The 22,205-nt window shown below is 38.6% G+C and overlaps 1 pseudogene; it reads right to left on the bottom strand.

The window, feature by feature from the left end:
* Positions 1 to 19,230: 19,230 nt before the first annotated feature.
* On the bottom strand, positions 19,231 to 20,729 carry LOC119523298 (annotated as a pseudogene).
* Between the last annotated feature and the right edge of the window lie 1,476 nt (positions 20,730 to 22,205).

Genomic DNA, 22,205 nt, shown 5'->3' with positions numbered 1-22,205 from the left:
CCCATTGCTTTCTGTGCAACATCTAGGGTGTACCTCACTCCTGTGATCATGGGTAAAAGGATAAGAATGAACAATGAATTCCACACTAGTATTCAATTGATCAACTGTATTCATTTTCTATGGTTGTGTAACAAATCGTAAATTTTGCAGCTTAAAACACAACACCCTTTATTTTCTCACAGTTCTGTAGGCCAGTAGATCTGGTGGATGAGACTGGATTTTCTGCTTTCCATCTCATAAAACTGAAATCAATGTGTTGGCTGGGATAAAGCTCTTTTCTGGAGGCTCTGGGGTAAAATACACTGCCAAGGTCATTCAGATTGTTGGTAGAATTCATTTCCTTGCAGTTGTAGGACTGAGGTCCTAGTTTCCCTTACTGGCTGCCAGCTGAGTCCACCCTCAACTACTAAAGGCAGCCCAGATTCCTTCTCACACGGCCTCCTGTATCTTCAAAGCAGCAATGGCAACATCATGTCCTTCTCCTGCTCCAAATCTCTTTGACTTCTCTTCTGGCACCAGCCAGAGAAATTTCTCTTCTTTTAAGGCCTTGTTTGATTAGATTAGGCCCACCTAGTTAATCTTTCTCTTGTTTTTTTAAGAGCAACTGTGTCATATAAAATAACACAACCACAGGAGTGAAGTCTCATCACATTCACAGATTCTGGAGATCAGAGTCTTGAATCTTCGGGTTGGGGGTGGGGGTATTCCTAGAAAGTCTGCCTAAGACACCTGCCAATGTACATTTTGACATATATTGAAGAGTAACCTTGTGGGAATAGTTCACAAGTACACCATGAACTATAGCAACCATTGGGTGAAGAGCAGCATTTCAAGTATCCAGTGAAGGAAGTTTCAGCCTCCTCATAGACAATGAGTATTTTCCTTCATTACTTGGGGAAGTCAATCACTTAGAGCCCTCAGTACATGGCTATCAATACAAGGCATCCAGACCTCCAAGGTCTGGTGTACAAGAAGGTTATATGGCTCTCAGGAGATGATCAACCTAGACACAAAGGTGCTGTCTTATTAAAGTCACATGAGCCATATCCACTCTGCTTTGCCTCAGTCTTTTGGTGTTAATTTGGTTTTAATAAATGATCTTGAGATTTGATGGGGAATCAGCCCATTAATTTCCATAGTAGATTCCTAAATGAGCACCAGTGTAACAAGATAATGTTAATTCTAAAAGTAGTATAGTATTTCAGTTTTTGATATATGTGGATATAGCAAATAATATTTTCCAAAGATGGCCACAATACCTCCTATCACAAATGTTCTTCTGCAATGTGACCTTTGTATCACCCCATTAAAAGACAGAATCTGTGTCTCCATCGCCCTTGAACCTGGGTAGGCTCTGTGACTGCTTTAACCGATAGAATCAGTGGAAGTTATGATATTCCACTTCCACTTATAAGCATTATATGATCTAGCAGCTCCTGCTTCCTGACTTTTGGAAGCCAGCTACTGTGTAAGAAGTGTGATTACCTGGAGGCCCCCATATGGTAAGAAGTTCAAACTACATGGAGAAGACTGAAGAGTGATACATCATGTGGAGAGTGAGAGGCTAAAGAACACTAAGGTGCCAAACATGTGAGTAAAGAAGTCTTGAAAGTCAAGCTTCGAGCCCTAGCTATCCTGGCTGATACCACTTGAACCAGAGACAAACTGCCCTGCCAAGCCTTTCCCAAATTCCTAACCCACAAAATTGTGAGCAAAATAGAATGGCTCCCTTAAGCCACTAGGTTTTCAGGTGATTTGTTATGTGACAATATAACCAGAGATAGGTGATTCGGCTATGTTGGAAACCAGAGTCTCTGTGACTGCCACTGCTGCTACTACTTTCATCACTAAGCCTTTGATAAATATTTATTTTTCCCCCTATCAGTGGATTTCCCAGATGTTCCCTTTTCACCCCTCCACAATTCTAATGTTTTAACCCATGATAAGATTTTTAGAGAGACAGAAGTCAATTTTAGTTTTGGATGGCTGGGAAGGTTTATCCATGTCTTGAAAATAGAGAACTTCCTCCCATGTCTATATTACCTCAATCCCTGTGCTTCCTGTGTTACACCATAAGTATTCCCTCCAGTGACAACAATGCCAGCAAATATTGTCCCTTTGCTCCTTCTCTGGGGCTCAGCTGTTTACAGTTTCATGCCTACCCACCTATGTATTATAAAGACTTTCTGGGGACAATGCAAGGGTTTTTTTTTTAAGTCCTTGGGCAGTTTTTGTGTGCAAAAAAGATCAATTGCTGTTATGTTATTTTTTATTTTAATATTAAAATTAATATTCAAATTACTAAAGTAACATTTTAAAGTCTAGTTTTTCTTAAGCCTTCAAAATCAATTTTAAAATTCCATTATTCTATTTGTAAGCAGTATATTTTAAGAGTCACTGACTAGAAAGCCTTTGATTAATATTCAGTCAGTTCAAGTTGAACAGGCTGAACTCCTTAAATATTCAGTCCCCTTTACAATTCAATTAATTCACTTACAATATTTAAATTACATTTAAATATTTATTATATTTTAATTTCTTTTTAAGCATTTCAAATGCACGACCTAATAAGTAAAAGCTTCATTCATTCAGCAATTTTTTAGCATCTACTATATGCCAAGCACTTTTTTTAAAAAATTCAAATTTATTGAGATATATTCACATACCATACAATCATCCAAAGTGTACAATCAGTTGTTCACAGTACCATCATACAGTTATGCATTCATCACCCCAATCTATTTTTTGAACATTTTCCTTGTACCAGAAAAAGTAAAAATAAGAATGAAAAATAAAAGTAAAAAATAACACCCAAATCACCCCCACACCCTATTTTTCATTTAGTTTTTCTGTCCCCATTTTTTCTATTCATCCATCCATACACTGGATAAAGGGAGTGTGAACCACAAGGCTTTAACAATCACACTATCACCCCTTGTAAGCTACATTGCTATACATACGTCTTCAAGAGTCAAGGCTACTGGGTTGCGGTTTGATGGTTTCAGGTATTTACTTCTAGCTATTCCAATGCATTAAAACCTAAAAAGGGTTATCTACATAGTGCATAAGAATGCCCACCAGAGTGACTTCTCAACTCCATTTGGAATCTCTCAGCCATTGAAACTTTATTTTGTTTCATTTCGCATCCCCCTTTTGGTCAGGAAGATGTTCTCAATCCCATGATTCTGGGTCCAGATTCATCCCCAGGAGTCATACCCTGCATTGCCAGGGAGATTTACACCCCTGGGAGTCAGATCCCATGTAGGGGGGAGGGCAGTGAGTTCACTGGATGAGTTGGCTTAGCTAGAGAGAGATGGCCACATCTGAGCAACAAAGAGGCACTCAAGGGGAGACACTTAGGCACAATTATAAGCAGGTTTAGCCTCTCCTTTGCAGTAACAAGCTTCATAGGGGCAAGCCCCAAGACAGAGGGCTTGGCATACCAAACCACCATCCCCAATGTTTGTGAGAACATCAGCAACAATCCAGGTGAGGAAGCCCAACACCTCTTATGCCAAGCACTTTTATAGGTACTCTGGATACAGCCATTCCAACATGTTTGGTATTTGCAAACTCAGCAGCACCCCACTTCTGGTACCAACATCTGTTCTGGTTTGCTAATGCTGCTAGAATGCAAAACACCAGAGATGGACTGGCTTTTATAAAAGGGGGTTTATTTGGTTACACAGTTATAGTTTTAAGGCCATAAAGTGTCCAAGGTAACACATCAGCAACCGGGTACCTTAACTGGAGGATGGCCAGTGTGTCTGGAAAACCTCTGTTAGCTGGGAAGACACGTGGCTGGCGTCTGCTCTAAAGTTCTGGTTTCAAAATGGCTTTCTCCAAGAACATTCTCTAGTCTGCAGTTCCTCAAAAATGTCACTCTTAGTTGCTCTTAGGGTGTTTGTCCTCTCTTAGCTTCTCCAGAGCAAGAGTCTACTTTCAATGGCCGTCTTCAAACTGTCTCTCATCTGCAGCTACTCTCTCAGCTTCTGTGCATTCTTCAAAGTGTCCCTCTTGGCTGTAGCAAGCTCGCTCCTTCTGTCTGAGCTTGTATAGTGCTCTTGTAAACTAATCAAGGCCCACGCTGAATAGGCAGGGCCACACTTCCATGGAAATTACCTAATCAGGGTTATCACCTACAGTTGGGTGGGTGGCATCTCCATGGAAACACTCAATCAAAGAATTATAATCTAATACATCTGCCCAAACAAGATTGCATCAAAGATAATGGCATTTTGGGGGACATAATACATTCAAACTGGCACAGATGTTAACAAAAATGAGACAAGTAGAGACTTGAAAAAGTGCTTGTTCTCTTGCACCTCTGCCATTTTCAAGAGACCATGCCTGGGTGAGCCTGTTGGAAAATGAGAGACACGTGGAAGAAAGCTGAGTTGTATCACTGAGGTTCTGTGGTTGTTTGTTTCACAGCATTATAGTAGAGATAGATAACTAATACAAACCCTATATTTTTTTCTATACACTTCCCTTGGATTGGAAATATACCTGCATATTAAGACACAATGTTTTCATCTCAAGTGAGTTGAAACTCCTGTCCTATATTAAGTAGGATTATTTTCACCTGCAAAAGTAGCTGAACAAGTAAAAATGTATTTCCCCCTCATGTGCAAGTCTAGAGAAAGGCAGTCACAATGCTATAGCAATTCCACAGTGTCAGGGACCCAGGCTCCTTCTATGTTGTTGCTCTGCCATAGGTTACTTCATTTTCAAAGATGACTGCTCAATTATTTAAACAACACAATTTCATGGAACCTAGAATAGGGAATGAGATCTTGTAATTCTGGACAGGTTAACATAATACCTCAATACATCCCAGAGTATTTTGGGCAGAAAATAAAAAAGTATTTGCAAAATCCCTTGAGGAACTGGGGGAAAATGTGGAAATATTGAACTTCCCCACCTGGGGGAATTCCTGATATTCTCACAAGCATTAGGGACTCCCAATTTAATAAGTCAAGCCCTCAATCTTGAGGCTTGCCCTTATGAAGCTTGTTACTGCAAAGGAGAAGCTAAGCCTACTTATAATTATGCCTAAGAGTCACCCCCAGAGAACCTCTTTTGTTACTCAGATGTGGCCTCTCTAAGTCAACTCGCAGGTGCTCTCACTGCTCTCCCCCCTACGTGGGACAGGACCCCCAGGGGTGTAAATTTCCCTGGCAATGTGGGACATGACTCCTGGGGATGAGCCTGGATTTGGCATCATGGGATTGAGAAAGCCTTCTTGACCAAAAGGGGGACAAGAAATGAAACAAAATAAAGTTTTGATGGCTAAGAGATTTCAAATACCTTCTGGCTGTTTTATATACCACATCTTCTTATATCCCTTTGACAAAAACATGTTCATGTGGTCAAACTTAGCTACAAAGAAGGGTAGGAGGAAATGTAATCTTTATTCTGAGCACCCATGTGCCCCATTAAGAAATCTGAGGTTTAATTGACATAGAAAAGGGAAAAGAAAATATTTGAGGAGAAATGGCTGTCTCAACATCATAATCACAATGCTTAAGTAAACTGGGATTACCAACTAGTCAAACTGGTGTTACCATCTCAGAAGACAGGCAAGGCTGTCAAGAAACAGATTCTGAACTTCAGGGTAATGCTACTCATATCTTCTACAAACTCAAAGGTATGTCAAAAAATGATTTGAACTGAGAAATGCCTTCTCTTTCAGTGAGAAGGGGCACAGAGGTTGGAGACACTGAGCAGGTACTTATGTGCCCTAATAGATGCCCTCATAGATGTCCTCAATCCTTTTACAGCTGTTGTGAAAACAGGGAACTCTCAATCAATACGTTTTTGAGGGATATTGGTCTTTGCTGGGTTCAGGTTTACCCTAAAGTGATTTATCGGCTTGATTTCAGTAAAAGTCGACCTTGAATTCCAATTAGTTTTTTTAAATTATTCATGAATGTTTCATATTTTCAAGGTTTTTAAGAACTCTTTAATTAGAAAACTAGGGGCAACAGGAACATCTATCAGGTTCTAAAAGTACCCAGGAATTAAACCACTCATATTCCCCATTTCAAAATCAAAAAACAAAAAAAAATAAAATAAAACCTTAAATCACATTGCTGTTAAGCTTTCTTACAGTAAGGAATAAGTCCAAGCTAAACTAGAGTACAAAAACCTGAAATTCTGAGGATGAAAATACTTTATTTATCAGACATCGGGTTTTTTGAAGCATTAGGCTTAGTGAAGACAGAATTAACACAGCTTACGGAATAGGAAAAAAATCCCATACAGCATCTGCTTCATTTCAAATTTCCTGGGGACAGAGTTTATGCATTCGGCATTATATTCTCTTTCGAAAGTATTTACATGTGCTTGATGTTAATTAACTTAAGCAGGATATGAGAAACTTTGTGTACACTCAATTTGGCAGGTTACCATTATTGGTGCGACTTTCAGAAACATTCTTAGGTATAAATATAGCACTGCCTGCAATGGGAGTCTTTGATAATGATAGAAAAGAAGACCATTAAATATAATCTTATAAATAGGAAGGAAAATATATGCACTTTTGCCAGTGGACTGCTTTACACATTAAGAAAAATGGCACACTCAGGTTTTCTTTCAATAACATTAACTTTTTGTGTGTGGTGTGTTTATGTTTTTTTAATACAGTTTTATTGAGATATATTCATATACCCTACAGTCATCCACAGTGTACAATCAACTATTCACAGTACCATCATATAGTTGTGCATTCATCACCAGAATCAACTTTTGAACATTTCCCTTACTCCAAAAAAACAGATAAATAAAAACAAGTAAAAATGAACACCCAACACATTCCATCCCCCCACACACACCCCACCCTATTTTTCATTTAGTTCTTGTCCCCATTTTTCTACTCATCCATCCATACACAGACAAAAAAAGTGTGAGCCATGAGGTTTTCACAATCACACAGTCTCACCATGTAAGTGACATAGTTATGTAATCATCTTCAAGAATCAAGGCTAATGGGTTGCAGTTCGACAGCTTCAGGTATTTCCTTCTAGCTATTCCAATAAACTAAAAACTAAAAAGGGATATCTATATAGCACATAAGAATGCCCTCCAGAGTGACCTCTTGACTCCATTTGAAATCTCTCAGCTACTGAAACTTTGTTTCATTTCTCTTCCCCCTTTTGGTCAAGATTTTCTCAATCCCATGATTCCGGGTCCAGGCTCATCCCCGGGAGTCATATCCTGCATTGCCAGGGAGATTTACACCCCTGGGAGTCAGGTCCCACGTAGTGGGGAGGGCAGCAAGATCACCTGCCAAGGTGGCTTAGTTAGAGAGACGGCCACATCTGAGCAACAAAGAGGCATTCAGGGGGAGATTTTTGGCACAGTTATAAGCAGGTTTAGCCTCTCTTTTGCAATAACAAGCTTCATAAGGGCAAGCCCCAAGATTGAGTGCTCATCCTACTAAATTGTTAGTCCTCAAAGTTTGTGAGCATATCAGTAATAACCCAGGTGGGGAAGTCCAACATTTCTGCATTTTTCCTCAGTTCCACCCCCCCAGGGAGGGGCTGAAAATATATCCTTATTCTCTGCCCAAATTACTTTGAGATGTATCAGATTTCACACTAACCTTTACCGACCTACGACATCTCTCTTCCTATTCAAAGTTCCATATAATTATGGTGTTTGAATAAACTGTGCAACTTAAATTACTTACTGTGCTGCAGAAAATATAGATCCTACACCAAATAAACATCTCTTCCCTTGGTCTCACACAGAAGCTGAAGTTTTAAAACATAGTCAATATCATCCTTTACCCTTTAGCCTGATTTGCCTTAGTCCTAACCAGATCCATTTCATTCATATCTCCAATTGAGGTTTGAACTCTTTTTCAGCCTTTTTTTAACAGTTGCTGTGTGCGGAAATACTGACATTCATATCTGCCGAGTTCTAGCTCTGAGTTTCAGGTGTCACACAGATACCCAAAGTTCCAGAGACCGACCAGGTTACACAAAGAGCTCAGCATCTCAGAATTTAGAGATAACCATTACAACTCAGGAATAGATGTGACTGCTGTAAGAGCTTACAATCTAGGGGCCATTACAGTAAGCCTTTCCCTGATAAGCTGTGCTCTAAGATTCAATTCTGAGTTTACACAATGTAGTTAGTCCATATTGGTGAGGCATTATAGTATTTGCCTTGGTTTCTGGCATACTTCACTCAATAAGCTGTCTACAGGATCCATTCACCTCGTTGCGTGTCTCACAGCTTCACTCCTTCTCGCAGTTGCTCAATATTCCATTGTATGCATACACCACAGTTCACCATTCTGTTCCTCAGTCGATGTACCCTTAGGCCACCTCCATCCACTGCAAATCATGAGTACTGTCTCTATAAACACCAGTGTGCAAATGTCCGTTCATGTCTCTGCTCTTAGATCTTCCAAGTATATGCCTCCTAATGAGGTTGCAGGACCTTATGGCACCCACATACTTAGCTTTGTGTGGAGCCACCACACTGTCCTGCAGAAAGGCTACACCATTCTACTTCCCCACCAACAGTAAATAGGTCCATCCCTCTCTCCATGTTTTCTCCAGTACTTGTATCCCTCTGTTTATATTTTTCCTGCCATTTTATAGAGATATATTCACATACCATGCAATCATCCAGTGTACAATCGTTCACAGTATCATGTAGTTGTGCATTCATCACCACAATCAGCACTTGAACATATTCATTACTTAAAAAAATTTTTAAAGAAGAATAAAAAAACATTAAAAAATTAAAATACCATACAATACAAAATAATAATAAGGTCAGGGAACAACACCACTACCAAGAATCCCATATCCCTCCCTTATATTCCTATCTTATAGACATTGAGCTTTGGTATATTGCCTTTGTTACATTTAATGGAAGCATATTACAATGTTACTGTTAACCATAGACTCCAGTTTGCTTTGATTATATGGTTCCCCAATACCATCCCCTTTTCAACACCTTGCAAGGTTGACATTCATTTGTTCTCCCACATGAAACAACATTTTTATATTTGTACATTTAGTCACCATGATTGACCACTCTAGGTTTCACTAAGTTATACAGTCCCCATCTTTATCAGTCTCTTTCCTTCTGGTGTCATACTTGCCCTAGCACTCCTCTTTCAGCTTTACTCACAGACATCTTTGTTCAGTGTACTTTCAATATTGTCCTATGATCACACAGTATTATGCTATCAATTTCTGGATCTATACAATCAATCCTGTTGAACACCCTATACTCCTTCAGCATCAGATACCTGATCTCTACCCTCTTTCTATCTCCTGTAACCTGGGTTCTCAGCTTTTGACTCTCAAAGTTTGCTCATTAATGTTAGTTCATATTAGAGAGACCATACAGATCTGTCCTTTTGTTTCTGGCTAACTTCACTCAACATAATGTCCTCAAGGTTCATCCACGTTATTATATGATCCATGTCTTTGTTCTGTCTTACAGCTGCATAATATTCCATCATGTGTATATACCAGTTTGTTTATCCACTCGTCCGTTGATGGACATTTGGGCTGTTTCCATCTCTTGGCAATCGTGAATAATGCCACAATAAACATTGGTTTACAAATGTCTGTTTGTGTCTTAACTTTCAGTTCCTTTGAGTATATACCTAGCAATGGAATAGCTGGGTCACATGGCAAATCTATACTTAGCTTCCTGAGGAACCTCCATACTGTCTTCCAGAGTGGTTGCACCATTCTACATTCCCACCAACAGTGAATAAGTGTGCCTCTTTCTCCACATCTTCTCCAGCACTTGTAATTTTCTGTTTTTTGGATAATGGCCATTCTGGTAGGTGGGAGATGATATCTCATTGTAGTTTTGATTTGCATTTCCCTGATAGCCAGTGAAGTTGAGCATCTTTTCATATGTTTTTGAGCCATTTGTATTTCCTTTTCAAAAAAGTATCTGTCCATGTCTTTTGCCCATTTTTAAAATTGGGTTGTTTGTCTTTCTGTTGTTGAGTTGTAGAATCTATTTATACATTCTGGATATTAAACCCTTATCTGATATGTGCTTTCCAAATATTGTCTCCCATTGCATAGGCTGCCTTTTTACTTTTCTGACAAAGTCCTCTGATGTTCAAAAGTGTTTAATTTTGAGGAAATCCCATTTATCTATTTGTTCTTTGATTGCTTGCACTTTGGGTGTAAGGTCCAGGAAACCACCTCCTATCACAAGATCTTTAAGATATTTCCCTACATTTTCTTCTAAAAGTCTTATGGTCTTAGCAGTAAGGTTTAGGTCTTTGATCCATTTCGAGTTAATTTTTATGTAAGTTGTGAGATAGAAGTCCTCTTTCATTCTTTTGGATATGGATATCCAGTTCTCCAAACACCATTTACTGAAGAGACTGCTTTGTCCCAGTTGCTTTGGCTTGACTGCCTTATCAAAGATCAATTGTCCATGGATGCAAGGGTCTACTTCTTAACACTCAATTTGATTCCATTGGTCAGTATATCTGTCCTTATGCCAGTACCATGCTGTTTTGAGCACTGTAGCTTTGTAATACATTTCAAAGTCAGGTAGTATGAGACCTCACACTTCGTTCCTCTTTCTCAAGATATTTTTCACTATTTGGGGCACCTTGCCCTTCCAAATAAATTTGGTTACTGGTTTTTCTATTTCTGCAAAGTAAGTTGTTGGGATTTTAATTGGTATTGCATTGAGTCTATCAGTCAGTTTAGGTAGAATTGACATCTTAATTATATTTAGTCTTCCAATCCATGAACACAGTATGTTCTTCCATTGCTTTAGGTCCTGCTTGATTTTTTTTTTTTTTTTTTTTTTTTTTTTGCAGTTTCTTGTAGTTGTCTCTGTATAGCTTTTGTGGCCTTCACTAAGTATATTCCTAAATACCTGATTCTTTTGGTGGTTATTGTAAATGGACTTTTTTTTTCTTGATTTCCTCCTCCTGTTGCTCAGTACTTGTGTATAGGAACACTACTGATCTTTGCATGTTGATCTTATAGCCTGACACTTTGCTGAATTCATTGATTAGCTCTAGTAGCTTTGCTGTAGATTTTTCTGGATTTTCTACATATAGAATCATGTCATCTGCAAAGAGTGAAAGTTTTACTTCTTCTTCTCCAATTTGGATGACTTTTATTTCTTTTTCTTGCCTAATTGCTCTAGCTAGAACTTCCAGCACAATGTTGAATAACAATGGTGACAATGGGTGTGCTGGTTTGGATGTATTATGTCCCCCAAAACACCTTTATCTTTGATGCAGTCTTGTGTGGGCAGGAAATGTATTGGTGTTGATTGGGTTGGAGACTTTTGACGGAGATGTGATCACTCAACTGTGGGCAAGATCTTTCATTGGATAATTTCCATGGAGGTGTAGCCCCGCCCATTCAGCATAGGCCTTGATTAGTTTACTAGAGCACTATATAAGCTCAGACAGAAGGAGCAAGCTTGCCACAGCAAGAGGGACATTTTGAAGAATGTACAGGAGTTGAGAGAGGAGATGGAGATTACAGAGACATTTTGGAGATGGCCTTCGAAAGCAGTCTTTTGCTCCTGAGAAGCTAAGGGAGGACAAACGCCCCAAGGGCAATTAAGAATGACATTTTGAAGAGGAGCTGCTGCCTAGAGAGGAATGTCCTGGGAGAAAGCCATTTTGAAACCAGAACTCTGGAGCAAATGCCAGCCATGTGCCTTCCCAGCTAACAGAGGTTTTCCAGATGCCACTGGCCATCCTCCAGTGAAGGTACTCGATTGTTGATGCGTTACCTTGGACACTTTCTGGCCTTAAGACTGTAACTGTGTAACCAATTAAATCCCCTTTATAAAAGCCAATCAATTTCTGGTGTTTTGCATAATGGCAGCATTGGCAAACTAGAACAGTGGGCATCCTTGTCTTGTTCCTGATCTTAGACAGAAAGCTTTAGTCTTTTCCCATTGAGTATGATGGTAGCTGTGGGCTTTTCACATATTGCCTTTATCATATTGAGAAAGTTCCCTTCTATACCTATCCTTTGAAGTGTTTTCATCAAGAAAGGATGTTGAATTTTGCCAAATGCCTTTTCTGCATTGATCGAGGTGATCATGTGGTTCTTCCACTTTGATTTATTGATGTGTTATATTACATTAATTGATTTTCTGGTGTTGAACCAGCCTTGCATACCTGGAATAAATCCCACTTGGTCATGGTATATAATTCTTTTAATGTGCTGCTGGATTCAATTTGCGAGTATTTTGTTGAGGATTTTTGCTTCTATATTCATTAAAGAGATTGGTCTATAATTTTCTTTTTTTGTAGTATCTTTGTCTGACTTTGGTATTAGGGTGATGTTGGCTTCATAGAATGAGTTAGGTAGTTTTCCCTCCTCTTCAATTTTTTGAAGAGTTTGAGCAGGATTGGTATTAATTCTTTCTTGAATGCTTGGTTGAATTCACATGTGAAGCCTGGGCTTTTCTTTTGGGGGAGCTTTTTGATGACTGACTCAAACTCTTTACTTGTGATTGGTTTGTTGAGGTTGTCTATTTCTTCTCGAGTCGATGGTGGTTGTTCATGTTTTTCTAGGAAGTTGTCCATTCTGTCTAAGTTGTCTAGTTTATGAGCATATAGTTTCTCATAGTATCCTTTCCTTATCTCCTTTATTTCTGAGGGGTCAGTAGTTATGTCCCCTTTCCCATTTCTGATTGCATTTATTTGCATCCCCTCTCTGTTTTGTTTTTGTTTTGTTTTGTTTTTGTTGTTGTTGTTAGTCTAGCTAAGGGTCCATCAATTGTATTGATTTTCTCAAAGAACCAACTTCTGGTTTTGTTGATTCTCTCTACTGTTTTCCTTTTCTCAATTTCAGTAATTTCTGCTCTAATTGCTGTTATTTCTTTTCTTCTGTTTGCTTTGGGGTTAGTTTGCTGTTCTTTCTCTAGTTCCTCCAGGTGAACAGTTAATTCCTCAATTTTTGCTCTTTCTTCTCTTTTAATATAGGCATTTAGGGCAGGAAATTTCCCTCTCAGCACCACCTTTGCTGCATCCCATAAGTTTTGATATGCTGTGTTTCATTTTCATTTGCCTCGAGGTATTTACTAATTTCTGTTGTAATTTCTTCCTTTATCCACTGGTTGTCTAAGAGTGTGTTATTTACCTGCCATATATTTGTGAATTTTCTGACCTTCTGCCTGTCATTGATTTCCAACTTCATTCCATTATGATCCAAGGAGGTGTTTTGTATAATATCAATTTTTTTAAATTTGTTGAGACCTGCATTGTGACCCAATGAATGGTCTATCCATGAGCACTTGAGAAGAATGTGTATCCTGCCATTGTGGGGTGCAGTGTTCTATAAATGTCTGTCAAGTCTACTTCATTTATTGTACAATTCAACATCTCTGTTTCCTTATTTATCCTCTGTCTAGATGTTCTATCTATTGATGGGAGTGGTGTATTGAAGTCTGCAACTATTATTGTAGAGGTATCTACTTCTCCCTTCAGTGTTGTCGGTGTTTGCCTCATGTATTTTCAGGCACTCTGGCTCTGTGCCTAAGTATTTATGATTGTTATGTTTTCTTGATGAATTGTCCCTTTTATTAATATATAGTGTCCTTTATCTCTCTTAATTGTTTTACATTTGAAGTCTAATTTGTCTGATATTAATATAACTGCTCCCACTTTTTTCTGGCTGTTATTCATGTGAAAAATCTTTTTCCAAACTTTCACTTTCAGCCTATTTTTGTCCTTGTGTCTAAAGTGAGTTTCTTGTAGATAGAATATAGACGGGCATTGTTTTTTAATTCATTCTGCCAGTCTGTGTCTTTTTATTGGGGAGTTTAATCCATTAACATTTAGTGCTATTACTGTAAGGGCAGTACTTTCTTCTACCATTTTGCCTTTTGGTTTTTATATGTCATATCTCATTTTTTCTCTCTCCCTCCTTTTACCCTTCCTGATAGTCTTCATTTCTACACTCTTCTCCAAACCTCTCTCTCCTGCCTTTTGCTATCAGCCTGTAGCACTCCCTTTAGTATTTATTGAAGCGTAAGTCTCATTCACAAACTCTCTCAGTGTCTGTCAGAAAATATTTTAATCTCCCCTCATTTTTGAAAGACAGTTTTGCCAGACATAGAATTCTTGGTTGGCAGTTTTTCTCTTTCAGTATCCTAAATATATCATACCACTGCCTTTTTGCCTCCATGTTTTCTGTGGAGAAATATGTACAGTCTTATTGAGCATTCCTTGTATGTGATGGATTGCTTTTCTCTTGCTGCTTTCAGAATTCTCTCTTTGTCTTTAACATTGGACCATCTGATCAGTAAGTGTCTTGGAGTAGGTCTATTTGGACCTACTCTGTTTGGGGTATGCTGCACTTCTTGAATGTGTAATTTTATGTCTTCCATAAGAGTTGGGAAATTTTCAGTGATTATTTCTTCTATTATTCTTCCTTCCCCTTTTCCCTTCTTTTCTCCTTTTGGGACACCCATAACATGTATATTCATGCAATTCATGTTGCCATTCCGTTCCCTAACACCCTGCTCATATTTTTCTATTCTTTTCCCTATCTGTTCCTTTGTGTGTAGGATTTCAGGTGTCCTGTCCTCCTGTTCACTTAACCTTTATTCTGCCTCTTCAACTCTGGTGTTGTATGTCTCCATTTTGTTTTTCATCTCTTCTATTGTGTCTTTCACTCCCATAAGTTCTGCCATTTGTTTTCCCAAACTTTCGATTTCCTCCTTATGTTAACCCAATTTCTTCTTTATATCCTTCATCTCTTTTGCTATATCTTCCCTCAGCTCATTGATTTGATTTTTCAATTGATTTAGGAGAATTTGTTTGATTATTTGTTAGTTGTTTCAATTCCTGTATCTCGGTTGGAGTGTTAGTTTGTTCCTTTGGATGGTCCATATTTCCATGTTTCCTAGTATAGCTCATTATTTTTACCTGTCTAGGCATCTGATTTTCTTGATTAGTTTATTCTGGAGTTTGTTTTCCCTCTTTTACCTAGTGTTTTCTTTTTGGTTGGCTCTTTTCTCTATCTGTTCTTTGGTGTTCAGTTCAACTTATTCTAGACCTCTAACCTAGCTTCTGTTTAGTTGATCAGAATTTTTCACCTCTTGTTTTTCTGGTTCTTGCCCTGCCTCTATGTAACCTTTTTGTGGGAGGGTCTCCCAAGATATGATCAACCCCAATCAGATTTTCCCAGTCCAGAGAGGCCCAGGTCTCAGGAATAGGGTATGAAGTTTCCCTGAGAATGAGATGCCACAGGTTGTCAGACCTCCTATGAAGCCTCTAGACTCTGTGCTTTTCCTATCCTGTCCAGCAGGTGATGCCTGTCAGCCTGCAGCTCCCCACCAGTGTAAAGAGGTGCCACAGGGTCCTTTAATTCTCCACAGACTCTGTCCCTGCCAGGGGCATAGCTGACTCAAGCTGTTTTGTGTTTTTCAGCCCCTGGAGTCTGAGTTCTCTGAAGGAGGGATGGCCACTCAAGCTGGGCCCGGCCCCCCTTGTCTTGGGGAAGTTATGCCTTTTAGGGAATTGTCTCTCCCACTAGATTCATTGCTTTTTCTCTCAGACCTATCTTAGCTCCCTCTTGCCTGGATCCAAGGGCCAATTGCAAATATCTGAGGCTTTCTGTAATGAGCTACTTAGAATAGCTATTTTTTTTTTTTTAAATCCCTTTTCATGGCCTTTCTCCTGCCCCCAAGTTTTCTCAGTCCTAGTACAGGCTATTTAAAGATAAGCCCTTTAGGCTATTATCTCTTTCACCTGAATAGTTAATCTCAGACAACTTTAATTCTTAATTATACCTTTGCCCAGGGCAATGCTGAAGCAGGAGCTCTGGTGGGCTATTGAATAGCAAAAAGATAAAATAGTTGAAGAGCAAGAAAGAAAAAAAAAAAACCCTTTTTCAGAGCCAGACCCCAGCTCCCTAGGTTTGGAAGCCAGAGTCCGATGTAGTACTCATCTCTAAGTGTCCCTTTTTCTTGGATCCCAGCCCTTTTCCAGTATTCTGAATACTTCTAACTCCAACAGGCTCATTTTTTTGTAGCTGTTGTTGTCAGCCCCGCCTCCTCTCTGCCAGACAGATTCCTCCCAGTTCCTTTGGTGCCTGCTCCTGATATATCTGTGCTTGGAGATTTTATTCAGCAGTCCAAGTTTGTTAATTAATTCTGCAATTGGGGCTAGGTTGAGCCCTCTCCTTGCTCCCAGCACAGATTGCTTCTTTTTCCCTCCAGGAACCAGCTGCAAGATAGTCTGCCATGTCTGGAAGGTGAGGGAGTGGGGGGAGGGTCGCCAGCCCCCTTGCCGGAAAACTTAGTTTTTTGCTGTGATCTCAGCCGTTCCACCTGTTCCACATTGGTGTATGATGTGTGACTGATCACAGCAGTCCCTAAGCGGCTGTTCCATATAGTTCCTAGCTATTTACCAGCTGCCCTAGAGGAGTACCTAGATTCCACACCTCATCATTCTGCCATCTTGCTCTGCCCCCACAATAAGATTAACTTCCAATTGACACAGGTTATTTTATGGTATTAAAAATCAGAGAAAAAGAAAACTGACAAATGGAATTTAGGGAAGAAATGCAGGACTAGTAATATGGAATAATAGTTGCACTTCTTTGGCTAACTCATTAAGAAATGCTAATTAAACATTTTCAATCAAATTTTATTTTATAAAAAAGCAGCAGATCAAACATTGCAATTCAAGAATCTGTTTTACCCAGGGGTGTAAATCTCCCTGGCAATGTGGGATATGACTCCCGGGGATGAATCTGGACCCAGCATCGTGGGTTTGAGAACATCTTCTTGACCAAAAGGGGGATGTGAAATGAAACAAAATAAAGCTTCAGTGGCTGAGAGATTTCAAATAGAGTCAAGAGGTCATGCTGGTGGACATTCTTACACACTATATAGATAACCCTTTTTAGGTTTTAATGTATTGGAATAGCTAGAAGTAAATACCTGAAACTACCAAACTCCAACCCAGTAGCCTTGACTGTTGAAGACGATTGTATAACAGTGTAGCTTACAAGGGGTGACAGTGTGATTGTGAAAGCCTTGTGGATCACACTCCCTTTATCTAGTGTATGGATGGATGAGTAGAAAAATGGGGACAAAAACTAAATGAAAAATAGGGTGGGATGGGGGGGATGATTTGGGTGTTCTTTTTTACTTTTATTTCTTATTCTCATTCTGATTCTTTCTGGTGTAAGGAAAGGAGTCAAAAATAGATTGGGGTGATGAAGGCATAACTATATGATGGTACTGTGAACAGATGACTGTACACTGGATGATTGTATAGGTATGTGACTATATCTCAATAAAACTGAATTTAATTTAAAAAAAAGTAAATAAACAATGGTGGGAGGAAGGGAATGGAATTTTTTGGATGTTCTTTTTCATTTTAATTTTTATTTTATCTTTTGGAGTAATGAAAATGTTCAAAGATGGATTGTGGTGATTAATGCACAACTATATGATGATACTGTGAACAACTGATTGTACACTTTGAAGGATTGTATGTTATGTGAATATATCTCCATAAAATTGCATTTAAAATAAATAAATAAATAGAAAGAATCTATTTTAGTTTGCTAAAGCTGGAAATGCAATATACCAGAAATGGACTGGCTTTTAACAATAGGGATTTATGAGCTTACAAGTTTGTAATTCTAAGGCCGTGAAAATATTCAAATTGAGAAATCAACAGGATGATACCTTCTCAAAGACTGGCTGCCGGTGAGCTTGGGCTCTGTCACATGGGGAGGCACATGGCTGGCATCTGCTGGTCCTTCTCTCCCAGGTTTCATTGCTTCTAGCTTCAGTCTTCAGTGGCTTCCTCTCTGAGCTTCTTCATGCTTCTCTCTTTTAGCTTCTGTCTCCCTTAACTTCTGTGGGGCCTTCTCTCTAAACATCTCAGGGGCTTTCTTCTGTCTTTTATCCTCTTATAAAGGACTCCAGTAAGAGGATTAAGATGCATCTCGAATGAAGCGGGTCACACCTCAATTGAAATAACCAAATCAGATGGTCCCAACCACAATAGGTCTACACCCACAGGAATGGATTGAAAAAAAACATTATCTTTTCTGGTGTACATACAGCTTCAAACCATCACAGAATCTACTCTAAATATACACTTGACAATGAAGCACATGTGAGTATGGAGTGTAAAAGGTTTGAACCAACAAACATATTATCTCCAAATACCCAAATAATAAGTCACTTCTGTAGGGCTTTGGTTAAGTGGAATCATAAACAAAGAACTTAAGATTTACTGCTGTGAAAACAAATCTGAAGAACAGTAGTATGAATCTTGGGTATTAAGCATAATCAGTTGAATCAAGTTAAGAAGTTGAAAATATAATAAAGATTTTTGAGTGTGAAAGTCTGCAAGCCAGTTGACCCAAGAGCAACTGAGAGATCTAATTTGTTCAGTTGAGACCAGATATTATGTTAAACTTCCATTTTTAAGAAGACCATAAAAATTATAATTCCAACAGCCCACAAACCAAATAAGCTTTTAAAAAATTGTAATAAGAAATTAAAACTGTGTGCAAAAAGCCATTTTTCAGCTCATTTTAAGCACCCCAAGGGAAAAAAAAGCATGCATGAATATCAGAGATGAAAACAAAATGAATGTCATTGGAATCAGTTATTTTTCCCTACTGAGGTATAAAATCTATACAGACATTTGATACTATACTATAACAAATTATACTTCTCATAGTTCTGATTTAATTTTCTTTAAACCCTGTTTAATACAGTTTTAAAAATTGTTTTGAAAATGTTGTTTTCATGATATTGAATCTGGTTCCAGTTCTTTTTCATTAATTTTTATGTCAATATTAATATACTGGTACCAGTTCTAATCGGGAAAAAATCTTGCAAATGTCTTCATCACGATAGCACATTCAGCAGAAATTACTGAGGTGCAAGGAAACCATAGAAAGTGTAGCTCTCCAGAAAGCCAATTTGTTGATTGTTTCATTATCTGAATACTCTTTACAATTATTCTTGATAAAAGACTCTTCAGTCTTATAAACAGCAGTGTGCTCAGTCTCACTAGTATGTAGTTTCAGGTCCTTGGACAGAAAGGCTGGTTCACAGCTAGAAAGTAGTCGAAGTTTTAATGGCTGATAAACCTGATACCCTGCAGAGCAGGAAAGCACTTTTCCTTTTTTGCTACTTAAGAATGTGGCAGAAATGTATGCTGAGATAGCCCAATCTTTTTTTTTTCTTTTGTTTTTAAAGTTGGTCTCAGAACATTTCTGGAAGGGCAACATTTCTAAGAAGCCACTGGTAGGATCAGCTTCCATTGTAGTCTCTAATGCTAGACACCTGGATATCCTCTTCCATGGTTTTATCCAGGTCCTGATTACTGTTCACATGCCGCAGGGTTAATTTCACTGGGTCAAACTCCTGCAGTTAGTTGCCTTTTAGGTGATGGCATTTCAGCATTGTGACTGGGCCATTAAGTTTGGAAACAACCAAGCAAAGCTCATCTGTTCCAATTTCTTTGTTGGCAGTATAAGAAAAAACCTGATTACCTACCATATCATGACAGTTAAATATTACAACTTTTTCTTTCTCTCTTCTAGCCATGTTATCCAGACACTGATTTCTTTCCACATTATGTATCTCTCCCAAAGAGAAATAGTGATGTGGAATTTGAGAATCAGGATGAATATTCTCCAGGTACCAAGAAAAGGGTTGGACTACTGTCTTAGACCAAACCTTGATGATATATTTCCATAATCTACCTTTTTAACACCTGGGGAAATTATATAGAAGAAATTCTTGAATTCATCCATCCAAATTTCTGCAAATCATCTGTTATTTTTATTGATAATCTGCCTTGTGCCTCCTGGAAACATGTAAGCTATAGCTTTATGAAATACGTGTCCAACATGGGAGCATGTAACAATTTCCAAAGTACCTCCACACTGCCAAATCCTAAAGGAAATTTCTAGATTTTCTCCTCCTCAAATGCCCATTCCAGCATCATATGTTCCAATTTCCTGAAAGTAACCTCTGTCTATTGAAAAAAGGCCTACTACCATTGTTGGTGTTCTGACAGGAAGAGTCCAATCACCTTTCCTTCTGCCCAATTTCTTTTTGGGGGAACAGGATACCAGTGAAAATTGAACTTCCAGTTGAATCCACTATAGGTCATACCAGAGCCTGCCATGTACTCAAAACTATCATTGCTGATCCCATCAATGATAGGACAGACCAATGTTCTCCTGTTATGTTTTATCCTGGCTAAGAGAAGGCTCCAGTCATTCCACTGTACACTCACAATGAGCATCTAAGAAGATGATCGCTTGACCTTTAGACACAGCATCTCCATCTAGCTCTAATCAATCCAGAAATTTGTTCCATTCAAATTACAGAAACTGGTACTTTTAATTTCCTCTCATAACTCTCTTGAAGTCAGTCTTTTCAAAAAGTCTCTTTCACTGGCATCGTCTACCAGAACAATTTCTTCTAGCATGTGTCTTGGTGAACGATTAATGACACTTTGGATAGTTTGCAGAAGTGTGTTCCAAGCCTCATCGAGGAAAACAATCACCACAGTTGTTGTAGGAAGATTATCTGGATACACCTTTGTTTACACCATCCCCAGCTGGAAGTCATCTCTTCTTTTTTTCATCACAGTTGTTGCATTCACTGAAGTAAAGTAGCAGAAACATATCCAAAAGTACCCAAATCAAGGAAGTAGCTAGGACCACCTTGCAAAATGCAAATTTTCTCATGGCACTTTAAGTCAAATGCACAATTTTAAGCATATATACACATATATAAATATACAAATATCATGAAAATTATTCCAATCCAGTTTCATCAGAAAATATATTCATAACCCTAAAATGGTTTTTCAAATGAATTCATATCCCAAATCCACGTCTCACATCTCCTCAGTCTGCACACAGTGGCTGTCTCGTGGGCCCTCCAGTTACTTTTACAGCTAACTTCCTTCGGTTAATATCTCTGCAGCCTGATTGAATCCTGAATTCTTGTCACATTTTTCCTTTCTAGAAGGGTCAAAACTAAATCAGTTATATTTTTCACATCTGTCAGTCATAACACTCAAGTTATTCTAATAATCGTATGTGAAAGTGCTTTATGTATGCAACTCTAGTTTTCCTGCTTTCCTGCTATCCAACGAAAATAACCAATCCTCCTCCTCAAATGCTTCTGAGGTCCCCCCAAAGTGGCTATTTGTCCTAGCTCCTGCTCAGATCACCTCTCCAATCCTCCCCAAACCTCCTCTGTCCATCTTGCAACTGCTCCTCCAATCCATTTTCCTCTACATATGACCCTCCTCACTTACACTCATGTCAGCAATACTTGATCCAAAGCACTGACACAGCCCTGTCCATTTTTCACCAAAGCAGGATAAACATCAGGCTATTGTTTCCCTAACTTTATTGAAGGCTTGTGGTCAAAAGAGGGTAATTTCTACACAGATCTGAAAAGCTTTAAAACCTGTCCTCAAACTTTATTTTTTCTAGAGCCTTATTGCCAGGGGCCACACACTGACCCTTTTCCTCTTTAGCCACTCAGCATGCCATCTTGCTCTGAGGAAGAAAGCCCCTTTCTCCTCAGATTAGAAACCCCTCTGTCTTGTCCTCTATCCCACAAATCCCTGGGCCAACAAATAATTCCTTTTTTAAACGCATCCCTTTTTTGCTTCCTTTAGGAAGCAAAACAACAAAAGGAGAAAAGTCGATTAACATCATCATAATCCTTCAGAGATGCAGCCCTGGTCACAAAAAAAGACAGCATTCTACGTTTTATGTACAATAGGATCTGAGCCTTGCCTCTGCATAACCAAGAGATGTATTAGAGTGGTACTTTTTCCCATGTACACAAAAGGTCTGATATTCCAATGATAAATTCTGCCTTCATCCTGAGAGTTATAAGCACAAACTGCAGGTAGCATTTAAAATAGCAATATTTGGTACTGCTTCATATATTCTAAAACAGGATGATGATGTTGTTTCATATTCATTTATTGAATTCCACCTTCCAAAATAAGAAATGAGGTGGCTTACAGTTTAGGAGAAACTACTAACACTAAATTGTTAAAATAAAGACAAAAACAATTTAACGAGAAAAGGGAAAAAATAATTATGCTTGTAATGAGGGATGAGTTCTTATATTGAGAATTAAATTTGCTTTTGGACTTGCTAGAGGACAAGATCAAATGGGCAACATGACTGTTTGGA

This window comes from Choloepus didactylus, chromosome X, assembly GCF_015220235.1.
Source record: "Choloepus didactylus isolate mChoDid1 chromosome X, mChoDid1.pri, whole genome shotgun sequence".
In the NCBI taxonomy this organism is placed as follows: Eukaryota; Metazoa; Chordata; class Mammalia; order Pilosa; family Megalonychidae; genus Choloepus; species Choloepus didactylus.
Note: the sequence above shows the minus strand (reverse complement) of the source record. Positions and strands in the feature narration are given on the sequence as shown.